Below are 17,645 nucleotides of genomic sequence, written 5' to 3'. Positions count from 1 at the left end.
AGTAGTCTAGAGTTTATTAAATGAACTATAAGGCAAGGAAAACCTTAGTATCCTTATTTGCTGCATGTAGAAGGCAACACCTGAAGCTCCTACTCACATAAATGTTCACTGTGCTGGCTCTTAAGCATTCCGTCATTGGTTTCGTTAGCATTAAATAGTTCTCACTGAGCACCTTCTGAGTACCAGACACTTTCTCCGATGTTATCTTATTTAACTTTCACAAGATCCTGAATGGTAGACTTCTTTTAGAGCAGAGGAAACAAAGACTTGGCAAGATTCACTGTCTTGCCCAGGGTGGCTGCATTGTTAGGTGGTAGACGTGGGACTTGATCTTAGGACTTCTTGTGCTAAATTCAGTGATTTTTATTCATGAAGCATAGCAGCTCCCATAGATAATTTAAGGTATTTCATTTTTTCCCCCATAAATGACATGAATCTGGGTCCCAAATAAAAGAAGAATTTTAAAATATCAATAAAAAATTCACTGGTTTAAAATAGATTGGGTAACCTTTAAATAATTAGCTATACAGAAAACAATCTACAAAATTATTCCTTTGGGTTCCATTCTTCTTCTTCTTCTTCTTTTTTTTTTGAGTTGGAGTCTCACTCTGTCGCCCAGACTGAAGTGCAGTGGCCGCTGCCGGCCAGCGCAGCCTCGACCTGCTGGGCTCCGGCGATCCTTCCACCTCAACCTTCCGAGTAGCCGGAATTACGGGCATGTGCTACCACGCCCAGTTGATTTTGGATTTATTGTAGAGATGAGGTCTCGCTGCCCAGGCGGGTCTCGAACCCGCGGGCTCAGGCAATCCACTCACCTCAGCCTCCCAAATGCGCGGGATTACAGGCTGAGCCACCGAGCCTGGCTTCCATTCTTCTTGAATGGACATTTTCAATCACTGAATTTGCTTGCGGGTCGTTCTGCTTTCCTTTGCTGCGGTTTCTCTTTTGTGCTACCAGGAAGCTCTGAATCATTTCTGGATGTGATTCTGTTAAGCCTCAGTCTAGACTAGTAGAAAGAAGAGGACCAGGATAGGAGGGTCCAGGTTGAAATTCCATTCCCAACACTATCTATTTAATTATGTCAAGCAATTGTTTTACTCTCTCTAAGCCTCTACCGCCTCATGTGTAAATTGTAGATAAAATCCTCTTACCGAATTCAAGTAAAGAAATACACATAAAATAAATGCAATAATAAACTACAAGTTTCTCTACAAAGGTTAATTATTATTACCATCAATATTTACAGATTATCTTTATCTTTAAAAGTTCCCAAATTGAGATTCTTACTAGCACTCTTTTGCTGATGTGGCGACAATGAATTCTACTTCATAAATACAAGACACTGCACATCTCCAGTGTACTTGGAGTCATGGATTCTTTTTTAGCCACTGGCTCATGTCTGCAGATGAGAATTTTATTTATATGTATTCAAATGTGATTTAAACACATGGTGATTCTTTTATGGCTAAATATAAAAAATTTACAAGTGAAATGTTACTGCTATCTTTACCATTGACTCTAGCGCTTGCTTATGCTACAATTTGTAAACATTTTACGAGGCAGGGGAAAATATACACCCATAATTATTCCTTGATGTTGTCTGGCTCCTGATGGCAGGATAAATTCTTTTATTTTATTATCTTAGAAAAAAAGCTTTCATTGAGGGTTTTTTCCAGTCTCTCCAAATAAACTTAGCTGTGAGTGGAAAAGATACAGCTGATTGCCCTGGCTTCTCGAGTGTGGCTCTTCTGTCCTTGTCCTGCTCTTTGCTGAGTCAGATGGAAGGCATGTAGGGTGACTGAGCTCTGAAATCATTAAACATCTCTAAACTATTGCTGTTGGGAATCCACTCTGCTTATTTTCTGAAGGCTTACTAATACGTGAGAATTGAATCTGCAGCCAGATTGTTTGATCACTTTGCTCTTGGCTTTGCCAGGCACACAATTTTATTGTGTGGTTGGCCTGTTGGCATGATGATTCCTGAAGGGCCTTCAGTGAGCCAGCAAGTGCCAGGAGCACAGCGCTGTCAAATTCCAAAGACATGCTACCTCCCCTGACCTGCTGGCGGAGGGCTCAGCCTCTTCCACAATGCTTCAGGTTGCTTACTGCAGAACATAAACATAGAGACAAGAATGCTCCGGGATAATCTGTGATAAAGAATTACTTGCCTTCAGAAGGTGGTGAAGTTTCAGGGAAAAAGAAAAGCACAAATCTGTGGGCTGAACTTGTTTCAAATACCCAGGGATATTTTCTCTGTAGAAGCAGTCATATTGAAGATGGAAGCAATTCTGTTTCTCAGCAGGTATTGAAGCCATGTTCTCGCCCTCCCCCAAGGGAAAAGAAATGAGACAGTAATGAATAATGGAACTCTGTCTTCCATATTATTCAGTTCAAATCATTCCTCAAGTCATTTTGTTTGTATAGTGATAAAGAATCCAGGTAGCGATGTGGTGCCATTCTGAGGAATTTTAAGCCATTAAAATAAAGAAAAAAATAAGGCAAATGCCATTTGTACACATTATTAAGATTATTGGCATAGAAGAGAAGGCTCCTTTAAGTTAATATAACAGTTAGAGGCAGACCCAGTAGTCAAGCAAAGCTTTAAACACAACATCTAATGAACACTGTCCCAGTTATGACATTCACTAAGTAACCAAAGAAAGCATTTGTTCTTCAATTTTTGGTAGTTATATTCTCCCCCAAGGAACACAAGCCATAGTGCATAAAAAGTTGAATAATCTGTGTTGTCAATACAGTAGCCACTAGCCACATGTGGCTATTTAGTTTTAAGTTTAAAGATATTAAAATAAAATTTAACAAGTTCAGTACCTCAGTTGTACGAGCCACAAAGGGCATACTAGCCATGGGGCTGATGGCTATCATATTAGACTGCTCAGGTGTGAAAGATTTCCACGATTGCAGAAAGTTCTATTGGGCAGTACTGACTTATTCAGTATGGTGTATAGGAGGTAACATGTTACTGACATTTATAGTAACTGCTAGCCAGTTGAGAATAGGGAAGGATCAGTGCAGGTTGCAATTCTGAGGAAGACTTTAATAGGGCTTCGAAATTATGGTTAAATTGAACAGGTAAAAAGAAGAGAAGTAGCATTTTCAGAAGAGAAAAGAAAAATAAATGTTTAGGGGAATAATAGCCCATTAGGGCAATAAGAAAGCGATTGGCTGTAGTGGAAAACTGTCAGGGGAGTGGAGGTGGGTGGAGGTGGGATTGGCAGTTGAGGGAAACCGCTGGGGGAGGGAGGGGCATACCTCATCAACAAGGGTACCTGCATGATCAATGTTTATATACCTAACCCTGAATTGTACACCACATCTTTATAATAAATAATTTTTCAAAAATAGCCCATTAGGTCAACTTCCTGTTATAGACTTGGGGGAGATGAAGAAGAAAAGAAGGGGCAGGGTGAGATAGGTTGAGGGACTTGACTGTCAAGTTAAGGATTTTATGTTTTATGATGTCATACGAATATTTTTGAGTAGGGTACTGATTTTGGGAACAATGACCACCTGGCAAATACTATGTCTTTGTGTATTGGTAATTTGGTATATAGAAGATCCAGAGTTGAGTCAAAGCCTAGTAGCAGTGTGCGTGTGGGGGGTGTGGGGTGGGGTGGGGAGGGATAGCAGGAGAGAGGGAGACAGAGAGAGACAGAGGGAAGAGAGGAAAGAGAGAGTGAGAGAGAGAATGTGAGAGAGATGAGAGAGAGATAGGAGAGAGAGACAGAGGGGAGAGAGAGAGAGGAGAGGGAGAGAGGAAGCAAGGGAGCAAGGGAGAGAGGGGGAGAGAAAAGAGAGAGAGAGAGAGAGAGAGAGAGAGAGAGAGAGAGAGAGAGAGAGAGAAAGAAAGAAAAAAGAAAGAAAGAAAGAAAAAGAAAGAGACACTGAGCACATTTTTGCTATGGGATGGGGAAGAAGGGGAGATATGGAAGCTTTGTTAGGGAAAACCACAGGGAAGACTGATCAGTTGCCGATCTTTTCATGAAGCCCTAGAGAAATCTCAGTGTATTATAAATTTTATTCAGAACAATTTCTTCTTTCTAAGATGTTTGTTTTAATCAAGAAACTTTTCAGAATGAGGAGTTTCCACCGTGTCTGAAAAAACCCTGATTATGTCAAGACTTCAAGCATGAACTTAGGTCAAATTTTATCTTCTTAGAACAAGCTACAGAGATGGAGAAACACATTTAGAGTCTTTTCATGCACCATTACCCAGTTTATTTCTCTATTCTTATTCCCTCCCTCTCTCCCTCCCCCGCCTCCCCCCCCCTTTTTTTTTGAGTCAGAGTCTCACTCTGTTGCCCAGGCTGGAGTGCAGTGGCACACTCACAGTCACCACAACCTTGACCTGCTGGGCTCAGGTGATTCTTCCACCTCACCCAGCTATTTCTTTTTTTAAAGACAAGGTCTTTTTATGTTACTCAGGCTGGTCTTGAATCCTGGGCTCAAGATCCTCTCAGCTCGGCCTTCCAAAGTGCTGGGATTACAGGCATGAGCCACCACACCAGGGCTTTTCTTCTGTCCCTATTTGTTAAACTCCTGTTATGTTCCAAGCATTGTGAGTGATGAGATAAACAAGCCACGAATCCTCCTGCAAGTAGCTCAACGCTTTGTATGGAGGTAGACACATAAATCAAGTCAATGCCACTACAGAGAGGAGACAGGCATGCCATGCTGTGCACAGACTACTAGGAAGGCTGGAGAAGGGGCACAGGGAGGGACGCCTGGCTGCAGGTGTGTCCTCACAGAGGAAAAGATACCCAATCTTTGGGGGGTGGGGTCGTAGCAATTAATCCAGTAGATTAAGTGGGGAAACACTGCAAGCAGAGAGGGAAGATCAAGCCCCAAAGCACAAAAGTATAGCAGAATCTGACCACGAGGAAGCAGCTGAATTCGTTTCCTTTTTTGTCTTTGGCACAGCACAGAGGAAAGCGCAAGGTGTGCTTATTTCTATGTGCACCTTCACTGCAGGCTAAGCAGCAGGTGTAGACAGCAGGGACATTTGCCTAGGTGACTCACATGGCCTGGGGGAAAGAATTTAAGTTGTCTCTTACTACCTGGCTATGAATTATAGTAAAGGTAAGTGCCGAAGAGAAGGATCTGGGAGCCAGACTCAAGTTTGCTTGACACGCCAAAGTGCCTTTGCTCTAGTCAGTGTCTCATGTAATCATGGGAATTTCTACTGCCTTTGGAATGATCAGCCAGACAGTCACTCTCTTTACCAGATTAGTGCTAATTAGCTTGTGATCACTTGCGGGGAGTTTATGGACAAATCTTAGCCTTAAAAATTACCCCAGGGAGAAATGATAGCTTATTTTTTGCTCTTCTAATTATGCAGCTTTTACTTTTTTGGCTGTGAAACAACAGCATGCTTTTAAGAAAAAAATATACAGAAAAGAAGAAGAAATTAAGATCTCTGTATTAAACAAGAAACAGAGCCAGTCAGCAGTGTCTAGGAACAGGGCCACTGGAATTCTCTCATTTTCTTTATGAGTCATAGGTATTGTCATAGGGAACTTATTTTTAAATTTTTTTTTCCTTTTGTGATGGGACAAGGCATCATGAGAGGAAGCAGGGAGGATCAGGAAGATGATGGACTTTGGAGTACGACTTGGATGGAAATCCTGGCTCTGTGTGTGGCTCTATGCAAGTTGCTTGACTGAGTGGAGGTTCAGTTTTCCCCATGGATAAATTGGGAATGCTAATACACTCCTTGGAAGGTTGAGATGAGGAATATAGATAAAGGGACTAGTATAATGTCAGGTGCTGTTAGACACTCAATGAGTAGTATCTATCATTACAACTACAATGATGTGTTTGGGTTTCTCCTTTCTCTCTTAGATGACTATGAGTTACTTATTTTCTTAAAGGAGAAGGTGCTCAACTCTGCCACTTTTGGGATACTGACCTCCAGGTGGTAACTTTGTGAATGGAAAGAGAATGCCCAGAGTAAAGCCCTACGAGAAATAGCAAATTGTAGGGTAGGGGTGGATAGTCCAAGTGTCACTAAATACTCTGATATTGTACATTATACCAGAATATCAGTAAGCATGTTCCTATTGCAGACATTAGGATGGTGAGAAAGCAAATGCTCAAAGAAGATATTTGGCCAGTGATCTTGGTTAATTAATGACAGACAGAGCATTATCAGTTGAGACACTGATGAGCTAGTTCACAGAATTATCCAGACTCCTTGTTTATTGAACTTATTGCTCATTGTTGGCCACTTTTCTGTTTATGACACAATATCCAGAGAGTTGACATCCAGAGACAATTTCAATCTGTCCAATGTTCCAAAGATTTTTTTTTTGATAGAAATGGAGGTTGAAGGAGAGGGTTGGGGGGGAGAGAAGGGAGAGAAATAATAATTCTGGCATTCCTGCTACTATTATTATAAAGAACTAAGCCATAGAACAAAGGCATGTTATCTGCTTCTTTTGTTCCTTTTTCACTTGGGTTTAGAAATTGATCATACTGGAGTGTTTTATTTATGGTTTGGCGGCTCATATCTTACATGGCATTCCGTGTGCACTACATATTAACTAGCAACATTGAAAATCTTGAAATAATGATGTAGGAAATGATTCCCAAGCTGTTCCACAGAACACCAATCCCAAAAGATGCTTTCAGGTAGTGGAGACTGGTCAACAAATAAGTTTAGGAAACACCTTACTGTAACATCTTTGCAGAATGAAAGTATAAATAATATATTAAGGACTTTGTGAAGTCTTCCAGTGAATGAAATTGTTTAATATTGTTTCGTTGAGTGTTTCTAAAACTTATTTGACCACAGAATCTTTTCTACATAAACACCTATTAATCCCAGGTAGTAGTGTTTTGAAATGCTCTTTGGAAAATGTTGAAGAAGGGGGAAGCAGATGTTTTATACGATAGTCATTAAAAATGTATCTTTCTGAAGTCAAAATAGACATTTAAGATCACAAACCGTTTTATGTGTGTGAGACACTCTCCTTTGATGTCAAAATATAGATTAGTAAGCATATAGACTTTTAAAGCTTCTTTTAGCCATAATTTAATTATCATTATTATTACTTTTACCTTTCCACATACCCTTGACCTTGTCTGACCTTTTGAGACATGTAAAACTGACCTTTATGTTCAAAGAAACAAGAATGCTCCTGTTACATCCTAGAAGTTTATATGCCTATTTGAAATGTTATTCCATTTGGACTGGTTCTGTATAAATACTATGAAATATAATCCACTCACCATACTAAATAAATAACCATAACAATGCATGCCTAAGTAGTATCATTCTGTAAAATACTTGGCAAGATCCCCTGTGTCTCTAAATGGCAAAGAACGTGGTTATTTAAGACTTGTTCTTCCTTTTTAGATGAATAAATTAAGACACAGAGATGCTCTGTGGCTTGCCCCTTGCCCCAGAGACAGTCAAGGTGTTTTTGAGATTAAAATACTAGAGATTTTCTGGTGAGTTCCTGAGTCACATGCACACCAACTCCACAGCCTCATCTCTGTTGCCATCAGAAATAGCTTAGAGAGAGGATTGCTCTGTTTTGCTGTGAATGTCATATTTGTTACAAAGCAAGCAGTTCTTCTCTGGTGTGCCAAGGATATATTTTTTTAAAGATGGTCCTAATTGATCTCTATCCCCCAAAGAGCTCCGAATGATGCAAACGTCTCAAGTCTCAACAAGCTATCCTCACACAGCTGTGCAATGGAAACGTTCAACGGAAAGGTATTCACTTCGGTCTAGACAAGACCCTGGATGCTCCTGGGAGAGACCCAGATCCAGGGGAGCATGTTCTGGGCCATCTGGGTTGCAGAAGCCTATTTGGCTTCTCTCTCTCCCAGTACCCATCCCCTTAGCCTGCTGACAAGGCTGGTCTAGTCATGACAGATCTTCCTCGGTTTTTGCCCTTGTCTTTCGCTGACCCCTGGCTGCCAGGGCTTGTTTATTACTGAATTGAGCATTTAGATTCAGTCTTGGCTGATGGTGGCCTCGGAAAGAACATTTTCTAAGATTGCTTTGGTTTTCTTTCAAATAAATTTCTACAAGCCCGGACATTTTTGGCACTGCTAAAATGCAGGTGATTTATTCTTAGAGGCTTAAATTAGGATTGCTTAAAAAGAAAACTAACAATGTGATGTACTACTATGGTGCATTTTAGCCACTGGTTGCAAGGAACACTTTACTCTGCCTTTGATCAGAAAAAAAATGCAAATCTAAATTTGTTCCCTCCGGAACAAATCAGTTTCTATTGAGATATTCAGCCCCCTGGCTCCCTCTACTGGTGAACGACCTTCCTCTCTATTTATGTGGGCCACAGTGGATTGGAATAAACTGGGGCCCGGGGAAGGAACTAGACACGCAGTTAAACGATGAATTGTGGAACTAGCAGCATATTTTTGTTGCAGATCGCTTTCTTCCTTCATTCTTCCAACCTCAACAATCTTGGCTACCCAACTCACAAATTCTTAGCTCCACCTAGTGCCTTTCTTCATGTACTTCTTGGCCTTATCTTACGTCCGCCTTTAACCAGAGACCACTTGTTTGGATTGACACCATTGGTGAAAGCCATGGCTCCTGGACTTTAAGACCAGGCATCTGCTAAGTAGATATCTTTTTTTTTTTTTTGAGTTGGAGTCTCACTCTGTCGCCCAGACTGGAGTGCAGTGGCTGGGCTCCGGTGATACTTCCGCCTCTGCCTTCCAAGTCGCTGGAACTACAGGTGCTACCACGCCCGGCTAATTTTTGATTTATTGTAGAGATGAGGTCTCACCAAGTTGCCCAGGCGAGTCTCGAACCCGTGGGCCTAAGTAGATATCTTTAAGGAAGTAGAATAATATTCAGTCATCACTTTGAATTTATGAACTAAGTTTAGGTTTATCGTTAGAGTGCATATAGCATGCTATAATAGTTGGAAGAACATTTTAAATGGGATGCTGGTGAAAAATGTGTCGCTACCCCATCATAATGCTCTTCAGCGGCTGTTAAGATTCGAGGTCAGCCTGTTGCACTGAAGGCCGCTGTGGCTTAACCCTTCTGCTGCCAGGTAGTGAAAGTTCTGCGTGAACTAGCCATACCTGCCTTAGAACATGAAACTTCAAAGATGTAGACCAGGGGTCCCCAACCCCCAGGCGGGGGACAAGCACAGCAGGAGGTGAGTAGCAGTGGGATGGATCCCCGCTTTCTGCAGAGAAGCGGTGACATTAGATTTTGATAGGAGGGAGAACCCTAATGTGAACGACGCATGCGAGGGATGTAGGTTGCATGCTCCTTACGAGAATCTAATGTCTGACGTCCCTCTCCCTCCCCGTGGAAAAATCTTCTTCCACAAACCAGTCCGTGATGCCAAAAAGGTTGGGGACCGCTGATTTAGGCCATTGGCCCAAACTTCCAGAAAAGCAGCTGGTTTATCTAGCTAACAGAGGGGTCTGGAGACGCTCTCCAACAGGCTGGATAGATGTTATTTCCTGGAGAAGCTGACAGCTGACACCCACACCCAGGGCTACTCAGTTATAGTTGGAAAAGTAGCACATGAAGTGATTAATTGTCTTTAGTCTCAGCACATCAAATGATCCAATGCTTAAATAGCCTATGATGTAAACACATCAATGGAAAGCTTAAGAGAGGCAGTCTTCAAGAAAGGCTCACTTAAAAGAATGTTTTCACAATGATACTTAGTCATAGACTAAGTTAATTTTAACATATAATAAATCAATTCTAGGAACACAATTACTGTTTCAAAGATATGCAAACAATTGTCAGGCGTGCTTTAGAGGAAAGTGAAGAAGTGTCTGGGGTAACATCTGTCCACTTATTCGGGGTAAATTATTTCCAGAAACGATACAAGAATATTCTCTTCTATCTTCATCACTTTCTAAAGAGGAATAACTTATGTATTACCAATAATTGCGTTGTTATTTTAGCAGAGAACACTTTAATGACTTGATAGACATGGAGTTATTATCCTGGGTCAGAGTCAAGTCTAAAAGGGGGTTAAATGAGGCTCTTTCCCCAGTTGAAGTCTAGTCAAGGGGTAAGAAGAGTTTTAATAGACGTCATCATGCTTTAAACTTTCACCTGTGTGTGTGATCCTGTCCTCAATTGGTGCTGTACTTAAAGAAGAACGACTCAAACAGGAATTCATCTCCCAAACATTTGAGAAGCTCCATACAATCCTATGGAAAGCTCTTTTAGCACCTAGAAAACTCTTTGGAGATTCTCTGTTTTTGGTTTCAGGGAAATTAACTCTCTTAGCTGCACTGTCTTGATCTACACTCTTGGTCCTCTGATCATCCCTCCCCTCTGTCACAACACATCTCATGCCTGCACGTCTAACCAGTGTGTCTCAGAATGTTCTCCCTGATTGTCCATTATGTGCATTTTTCCCTTTCTCTCATTAGAGACCTGGAAAGATACAAGGTGGTTAAATTGGCAACACATTGTCTGTTGGGTGATGCTGTATTAATACATTTATTGTGTCACATAATATTGGAAGTAGATCTTAAGCCTGCTGTAAAAAATAACATCATCTCTAGAACTCAGGTAAAGGTGGTAAGGATTAGTAAAAACACTGCTGGCAAGGAAATGGCGTTGTCATTACTAAGGGAATTGTCTCATACTTCCTTAAAACAAAGGAGATTCTTAAACTTGGTACATTTGAGATTTGAGTCACTATACATCCCTACAGATTCCTTATAGAAGCTTGCATGGAAGGAGTTTAGAAAAATGGATATTTTGTACTTAGCTTTATTCCCCCCCTTCTCATCATCCACCTACTCAACACAGATTTACCAAACAGCTACTCTGTACCAGATTCTAGAATGGAGAAAAACATATAAGATCCCTGTGATGGTGATGATCAGTGACTTCACTCTTCACAAGGGTTTGTATCAATGTGTCGTAGACATTTGGCAGTAGAGGTATAGCTGCAGTCCAAACCTCTGCCAAGTGGTGGCTTCTGAGAACGCTGTATGTTAAGTTCCTACAGGATACTCAGTTTTGTTGGAGACCTTAGATTCATATTTTATGGGAGATGCATTGTAGTTATTTAAGATCAACCACAGTGATTGTGCTTGAAAGTTGGGCTACATGAATGCCTGCCTTGGTTTTATTATGCCCATTTGGGTGGCCTTGGGAAAAACATTAATCCTTCTCACCTGTAAAATTAATGTATAGTTAAAATTAGTTCCAAAGTCTCTTCCAGCATTTATAAGTATTTTGTGGTCTTCTAAATAAGATTTAAAAAAAAAAATCCTAATAAATTAGAAGAGGAACTAGATAAATAAAAGGGCTTTGAAACCTTATCTCAGAGATTCTATTGGAGGCAAGTAGCAATTTTAAATGATCTTTGTCTAGGTATGTAAATTAAGGTTTAGAGAAATGTGAAACTTTTTAATTCGATAGAGTGAAAATTTATATTTCATTTAAGAGAAGTAGGAAGACATTTTTGGTCATGAGAAAAGCCACAAGTATGGGTGGTATTCCGGAAACTGGATCTATGAGAATTGAAAAGAGGTTTCTTCCAGTGAAAGAACAAAGGAGATGACATCGAGAGACTAGGCCTGCATCCGCAAACCCCAAAAGGTTGTGCAGGGGAGAGAAGGGCCAGTTTTTGTTTTCCAGGAAGGACAATGGAAGTCAGCCCAAAATAAAAAGAGGGCCCCGAAGGTGAATCCTCAAGTGCGTTTTCATATTTTACACAACCAGCTAGAGTTGTTGCTCTGCCCTTCCCTTACACTGAGAAGTCAGAATTCATTATTTTTATTTTAGTTGATTACTCTATGATCAATTATCAATTTTAGGGAACCTTATTTTTGTTTGTTCTAGTCACCTTATTTTGAACAGGTGCAATTTCCATGGCTTTGTGGATTTGTGTACACAGGACCTCAGATTATAGACATTCTGACCTCCTGTGACTCTCTTTAACCCCCTCTCCTCCAAATTTACTGGAGGAAAGGCTGTAAAGAACCTCCTTCCTCAAACCGTAAACATAGTTAATGATTTGATGGAAGGATCTCTGATGGGCGGCTTCTCTCTGTTGGTGCTGTAATGTGGTCTCTCCCACTTTTCACTCCTTGTCTCTTTAGCAGGGAGACGTCCAGCTGAACTCTAACTTAGTACGGTGGGGTGTAAAGTACTGTTATTGACTGTCAGGTCACTGGAAGATCTTTTTTAGTATTTTATTAGCGTTTTGTAACAAATTGTGAGCAGGTTTTTTTTTTTTTCCTTTTCTTTTTTTAAATTGTATTCCTTGGTGCTTTAGGTATCGAGAGATCCTTTGCACACAATAATTTTTTTTTCTACTTTTAAATTTTTTATTTTAAAATTGTGGGGTACAATTCAGGGTTAGGTATACAAATATTCATTATGCAGTTATTCTTGTTGATGAGGTGTGTCCCCCTTCCCCCCTGGCAGATTCCCATTACTGTCAATCCCACCTCCCCACCCCTCCACCCCCCTGCAGTTTCCCGCTACTGTCAATCCTTTTCTTACAGTATTAAGATAGTTGTTCAAGGTCCACTTATGAGTGTGCACACAATATTAAAGAGATTCTCTAAATTCCAAAGGGCATTCATTCTCCCCTTAATCTTCTCCTTTTGGTTTTTCCTTCTATGCAATAGTTAGAACAGCGTACTTTTATAAGACTGAACCCACCTCTCGAGATTTGTACCTTCTTTAACTTATGCACGTGTATGTTTATGGGGGCCTGACTGAAGAGAAGGAAATCGAGGCAGAAAGACAGACCTGGCTCTTGGAGGGTCATGTGGAGGACCAGACTTGGAGAAATAACGGTTGTGTCTCAATCACTCTTCAAGTTTCCATACCAATGTGCATAACCATGGATAAGAGAGACTAATTGGCTGCTTCTAACTTCCAACTTGCAAATAATCAGTCAACATTATACGCCCAGGGAGAGTTAGGGTTGATTTTGTTGATGTGACACACCCATTAGTTAAAACTATGTTTTGAGGTTTTTATACCCATAATAAAGCTTTTAAAATTGTAACTGGCACATTCTTGTGGGTTTCAATGTGGGGTAAACCTAAAATCATTCTGATCTTTAGAACTAAGCTTTTTCTCTCTTGTTAGTGAAGGAAGACTGAGGAGGGCATGGTAGAGATTAATCTTATTAGTGGAACTAATTTCATTGATTAAAAATAACAAGCAAAAGGCAAGAGCAGACATGAATTTTTGCTCTTCTTGAAACCTTTATAATCTATATAAATGGGGGTAGTGAGAAATTGGTTTTGTAACATCCTTCTCCTAGGGCACCTCTATGATTCCTGCCCCCCCCAGCTTCCCCCTCAATTCCCTATTCATCCTCATCCTCCTCTCCTTGGATTTTCTTTCACAAATGGATATATGCTTTCTGATCATGGAAAGGATACCATTTTGTAATTGTTGACAATAGCAGAAAATCTAAAATGTGTATTTCCCTACGTCAAGCAGGCCTTCAAAATCAGCCAAGGACTCTTCTCGTGTCTCTAGTAAAAGGGAAAGCCTCTCATCCAATCTTTTTTGAGAAACTTTAAGGAGGCCCTGAAAACCTGCCACAATGGTGTCTCATTGGTATATGCATGAACCTGATCTAGGTCTGGCAATGCAATGGCAAAAAGAGAGGATTTGTGCCCTGTGCAGAAGGAGAGATATTGGGGTCATGATCCAAAACCTCAACACCCATTGTTCTGAAAACTTAAGAAGGGCAGTGTCATCTTGCCTGATATATGCCCTATAGAGAAAGAATCACTTTGGCAGCCTCTGGGGGAGTTAGATCTTGAGCAATGTATGATGATCTCACTGGGTTATTTAGGGGGTTGAACTTGATGCCCATTGGGAAGGCAGTTACTGTTAAACGGTTCATAGCTGGTCAGTGGATTAATTGCCAGGAAAAGCAGAAGCAAATCCTTCGAGAACACTCTCCACCCCCAAACTTAGAAGAATAACAGGAGCTCATTTCAACTGGGAGTATTTTTCCCCCCAGAAAAGATAATTTCCCTCAAGGGGATCTGGTGAATGAAGCAGTATTTTTTCGTCGTTGCAAGGATGGGTGTGAGTCAGGCACTACCATAAAAGAGGAATTAGCTTGGATGTGCCACACACTTGGTTTGGCCTTGTCCCACACCAGTGCTCTTGTCATGGTTGATTACCCACTTCCATCAGATATGCAGCAAGCAGTCTGCCCCATGGCGTGAGATAAAAGGTGTTTTAATATGCTCAGGTCACATATTATTTTGGCCAATAGTAATTTTATATCATTACTTAAAGGAAACCACACTCCTTGCAATAATTTTTTCCAATGAAGAGAAATTTAACATGACAGAAAACTTTACATATAACTCTTGCATTTGAATAATAGCATTGAACTCTCTCCATTCCACACAGAGCTTTTAAATATATTTTTTATTTCTCTTGATATGCAAAAGATAAGAAGAAATGATTGAAAGATCTAAGTTAAAATCTTCTTTAATAGGGGAGACTTTTACAACTTCAATTAGTTTTTTTTTCTTTTCACATGAAACAATATAAACAAACTAAAAAATAAAAATAAAAATGAAACATTTCTCCTCTTCCTTTACCAACTGAAAGAGTGGTTTAGTTTCCTGACTGGCAGCTTTGGTTTGCCTTCTCTAAGTGATCTTGTGCAATTTCTCAGAGGAAACATTTGAAGAGGGATTTTTCTCCCACATGAGAGAGTTCATCCCACACAGCCCACAGATTTTAATGGCAAACTTCATGGACCAAGTGTCTGCTTTTTCAGAAGTAGCTGTAAAGTAGGTCTTTCCTTTCACAGGTGCACAACAGTTATTATACCTTAGAAATAAGAAGAGATCTATTTTTTTTTAAAGAGAGTAGCTAAAACACTGGCATCGCTGTGAGAATTTGGTGCCAATTTGGTAGTTTTTAATTTACTAAATGAGAGAAAAGAGAGTGGCCAGCAGAATTACAACTTCCAAAGCCCTTCTAGCTGATCTTTCTTTACAGCCATCTGGGGTACCCAGAAGTATTGTATAATCTGGCCTGTATTTTTCTCTTACTATGAAACATATTGAAATGCTTTATGTCAGGTGTGTGTATAGAAATTCATGAAGTTCTTTTATACACTTTCTTAGTTCCAACACAATTCTCATTTTAGGATGTTGTGAAAAGATAGCCTAGTGAGAGGACACTGCCCCAGCTTGTAAATTTGGGTTTGTTCTTTCCTATCTACCAGATACCTGATTGCTGTCCCTGTGCAAAGTGCACCCATTCACATCATTTTTTCCAAGCGCTTAAACCTGGAAAGACATTTTAAAAAAGGACTCACAGAAGCTGTCTCGGGGGTTTGGAAAACATCACAAAATTGTTAGCAGACCTTTTGACTGTGCTATTTTTAGGAAGCTAATTGTGTTCTTTTAAAGTACATTTTGGACAATGGGACAAAGTTTCCCTTGCCCCCACTGATATGTGAAATGCAATGAAAAACGTCAGTACAACACCGCCCACAGATACATTTTAACCTCGCCACAGCCAGCAACAGGGGAAAAAGTGAGTTAAAAAGAGAAGAGGGTTTTTACAACATTTATGCTGCTGTGTCTGCCCCGAAGGAGCTTTTATTTTACCGTTCAAACAGAAGTTTGTTTTCAAACCAGTTGCTAGCTAAAGGAGCCGCTGTCGGGCATCCAGAGGAATCTGCGCTAACCCAGCAGCCCGCCGCGGGCCCGACGTGACAGTTCCCCGCGGCCAGCCCGGGAAGGCCGGCTGCCTGCAGACGCGAGGGCTTACCTTGCGCACGTAAGACCAGGGCCAGAGGCTCGCGGGCTCCCACGCAGAGGATCGGGGAAGGGCTCGGATCCGCCGCGGGTAACATGCACTTGGCTTTTATGGGCAGGTGGGAGGAGCTGCTCCTCATGGTAGGTGGGCAGGGAAGGAGCGGGCGGCAGCCTCGGGAGGAGCTGGACGCTTCTCTGGGGAGGGGCGGAGAGGGCAGAGCGGAGCCCGCGGGAGGGAGGGGTGGCACGGGGAGGGGGGGGCGGGCGGACAGCGGAGGGAGGAGAGGAAAAGGGAGAGGGAGGGCGGCGGGGAGAAAAGAGAGGGGATAAATAGAGGGATTTAGATCGCAGATGGGTAAAGGTTGGGGAGAAAATGAATAGGAGAGAGGGAGAGAGAGATGGAGAGAGAGAGAGAGAAGGAGGGAGGGAGGAGGTGGGTCGAGAGAGAGAGGAAAGGGGAGAGAGAAAGATGGAGGGAGGGAGACAGAAAGAAAGGAAGAGAGAGAGACGGGGAGGGAGAGAGAAAAGGAGACAGAGTGAGAGAAGAAAGTCAGTGGCCGAAAGGAAGAGAGAAGAGAAAGCCATGGAGCCAGAGCGAGAGCAGGAGGGAGGGAGACGGCGAAAGCAGGGACAGAGACGCGAGGTGGAAGGGGGAGAGGGAAAGAGAGAGACAGAGAGAAAGGGAGAGATGAGGAGGGAGGGAGAAAAAGTGGGAGAAAACATGAGAGAGAGAGAGAGAGAGAGAGAGAGAGAGAGAGAGAGAGAGAGAGAGAAGGAAAGAGAGGGAAGAGAAAGAGAGACAAAGAGAGGGAGAAGGAGGGAGACAGAAGGATGCAGGGGAGAAAAGGGAGATGAGAGAGAGAGAAGAGAGGAGAGAGGAGGGACAGAGAGACAGTGGGAGAAGAGGGAGGAAGAGATGGAGAGAGGAGAGAGGAGAGAGACAAAGAGAGATAGAGAGAAAAGACCGAGAGAAAAGGAGGGGCACGATCTGGGAGGAAAAGGGAATCGGATTATTTTCCATTTTCGCATGACTTTTTTGGGGGAGGGGAGTTGTAGGTTACCACTAAAGGCATTCTATGTGCGTTTGCAAAGCTCAATAATTGTTCAGGAGAACTGACAGGTTCCTACACCAGCAAAGGGCATCCGAGTGGCACAGCAAAAGTGCCCAGTGAACCAGGACTGGGAGCCGGAGGGGACAGACGCAGCCAGGAGCCAGGCAGTCCCTCTGCGGGCAGCCCCATCCCTCCTCACTCCAGGCGAGGCTTATTTGTGCTGCCTGTGGTGTGCAGCCTTCAGGGGCCCCTCTGAGACCTCTGCGGCATTAAGGTAAATCCAGCAAGGTTGGGAGGATCAGCGGAGATTGGCTCCTGGAGAAAGGAACCTCAGCACCAGCCTCGCTGCTCTTCCAACATCTGCTTATGTAACATAGGATTTCAGGGCTCTCTGCCCTCCGGTTATTTTCGGTATTTAAAACACTCTCATTCCTAACAATTGGAACACGTCTTGGTGCCACAGAACTCACTCAGTGTGTCTTAAACATTAAGAGGGGGTTTGAGCAACAAGTGGCTGAAGGATCAGTCCGAAATTATTAAGAAATGCATTCAGAGAAAGAAAAACAAGCTCCTTTCACTGCTGAGTGGTAGACTCACTTCCCAACCAGAGACTGATTTTTGCCACCAAAGGGATTAAAGCATTTTAAAAGAAACAACCTGGGACTTGGGGGTGGGAGACACAGCATTGAGAGGGGAAAAGGAAGGCAGGGAGATGCATGGGCTGGTTGGAAGGAGGAAAGAGACTTACTGAATAGGTATATGGATACTTGATTTGGTGTTCACCACAACACTGTGAGGCAGCTATGATCCATATTGTGCAGATTATTTTTTTAT

At 41.9% G+C, this 17,645-nt stretch overlaps 1 protein-coding gene across 1 annotated transcript in view; it reads right to left on the bottom strand.

The window, feature by feature from the left end:
- Positions 1 to 15,951, bottom strand: part of COL8A1 (collagen type VIII alpha 1 chain) — a 146,933-nt gene extending 130,982 nt beyond the window's left edge. Inside the window, exon 1 of the mRNA XM_008063301.2 lies at positions 15,773 to 15,951. The gene's annotated coding sequence lies outside the window, so the exon portion shown is untranslated. The remainder of the gene's footprint in view (positions 1 to 15,772) is intronic.
- Between the last annotated feature and the right edge of the window lie 1,694 nt (positions 15,952 to 17,645).

The sequence above is a fragment of the Carlito syrichta genome, unplaced genomic scaffold (genome assembly GCF_000164805.1).
Source record: "Carlito syrichta isolate Samal-C Ts95f unplaced genomic scaffold, Tarsius_syrichta-2.0.1 Scaffold306732, whole genome shotgun sequence".
NCBI classification, from domain to species: Eukaryota; Metazoa; Chordata; class Mammalia; order Primates; family Tarsiidae; genus Carlito; species Carlito syrichta.
The sequence above is the reverse complement of the archived record's forward strand: the minus strand, read 5'-3'. Positions and strand labels throughout refer to the sequence as shown.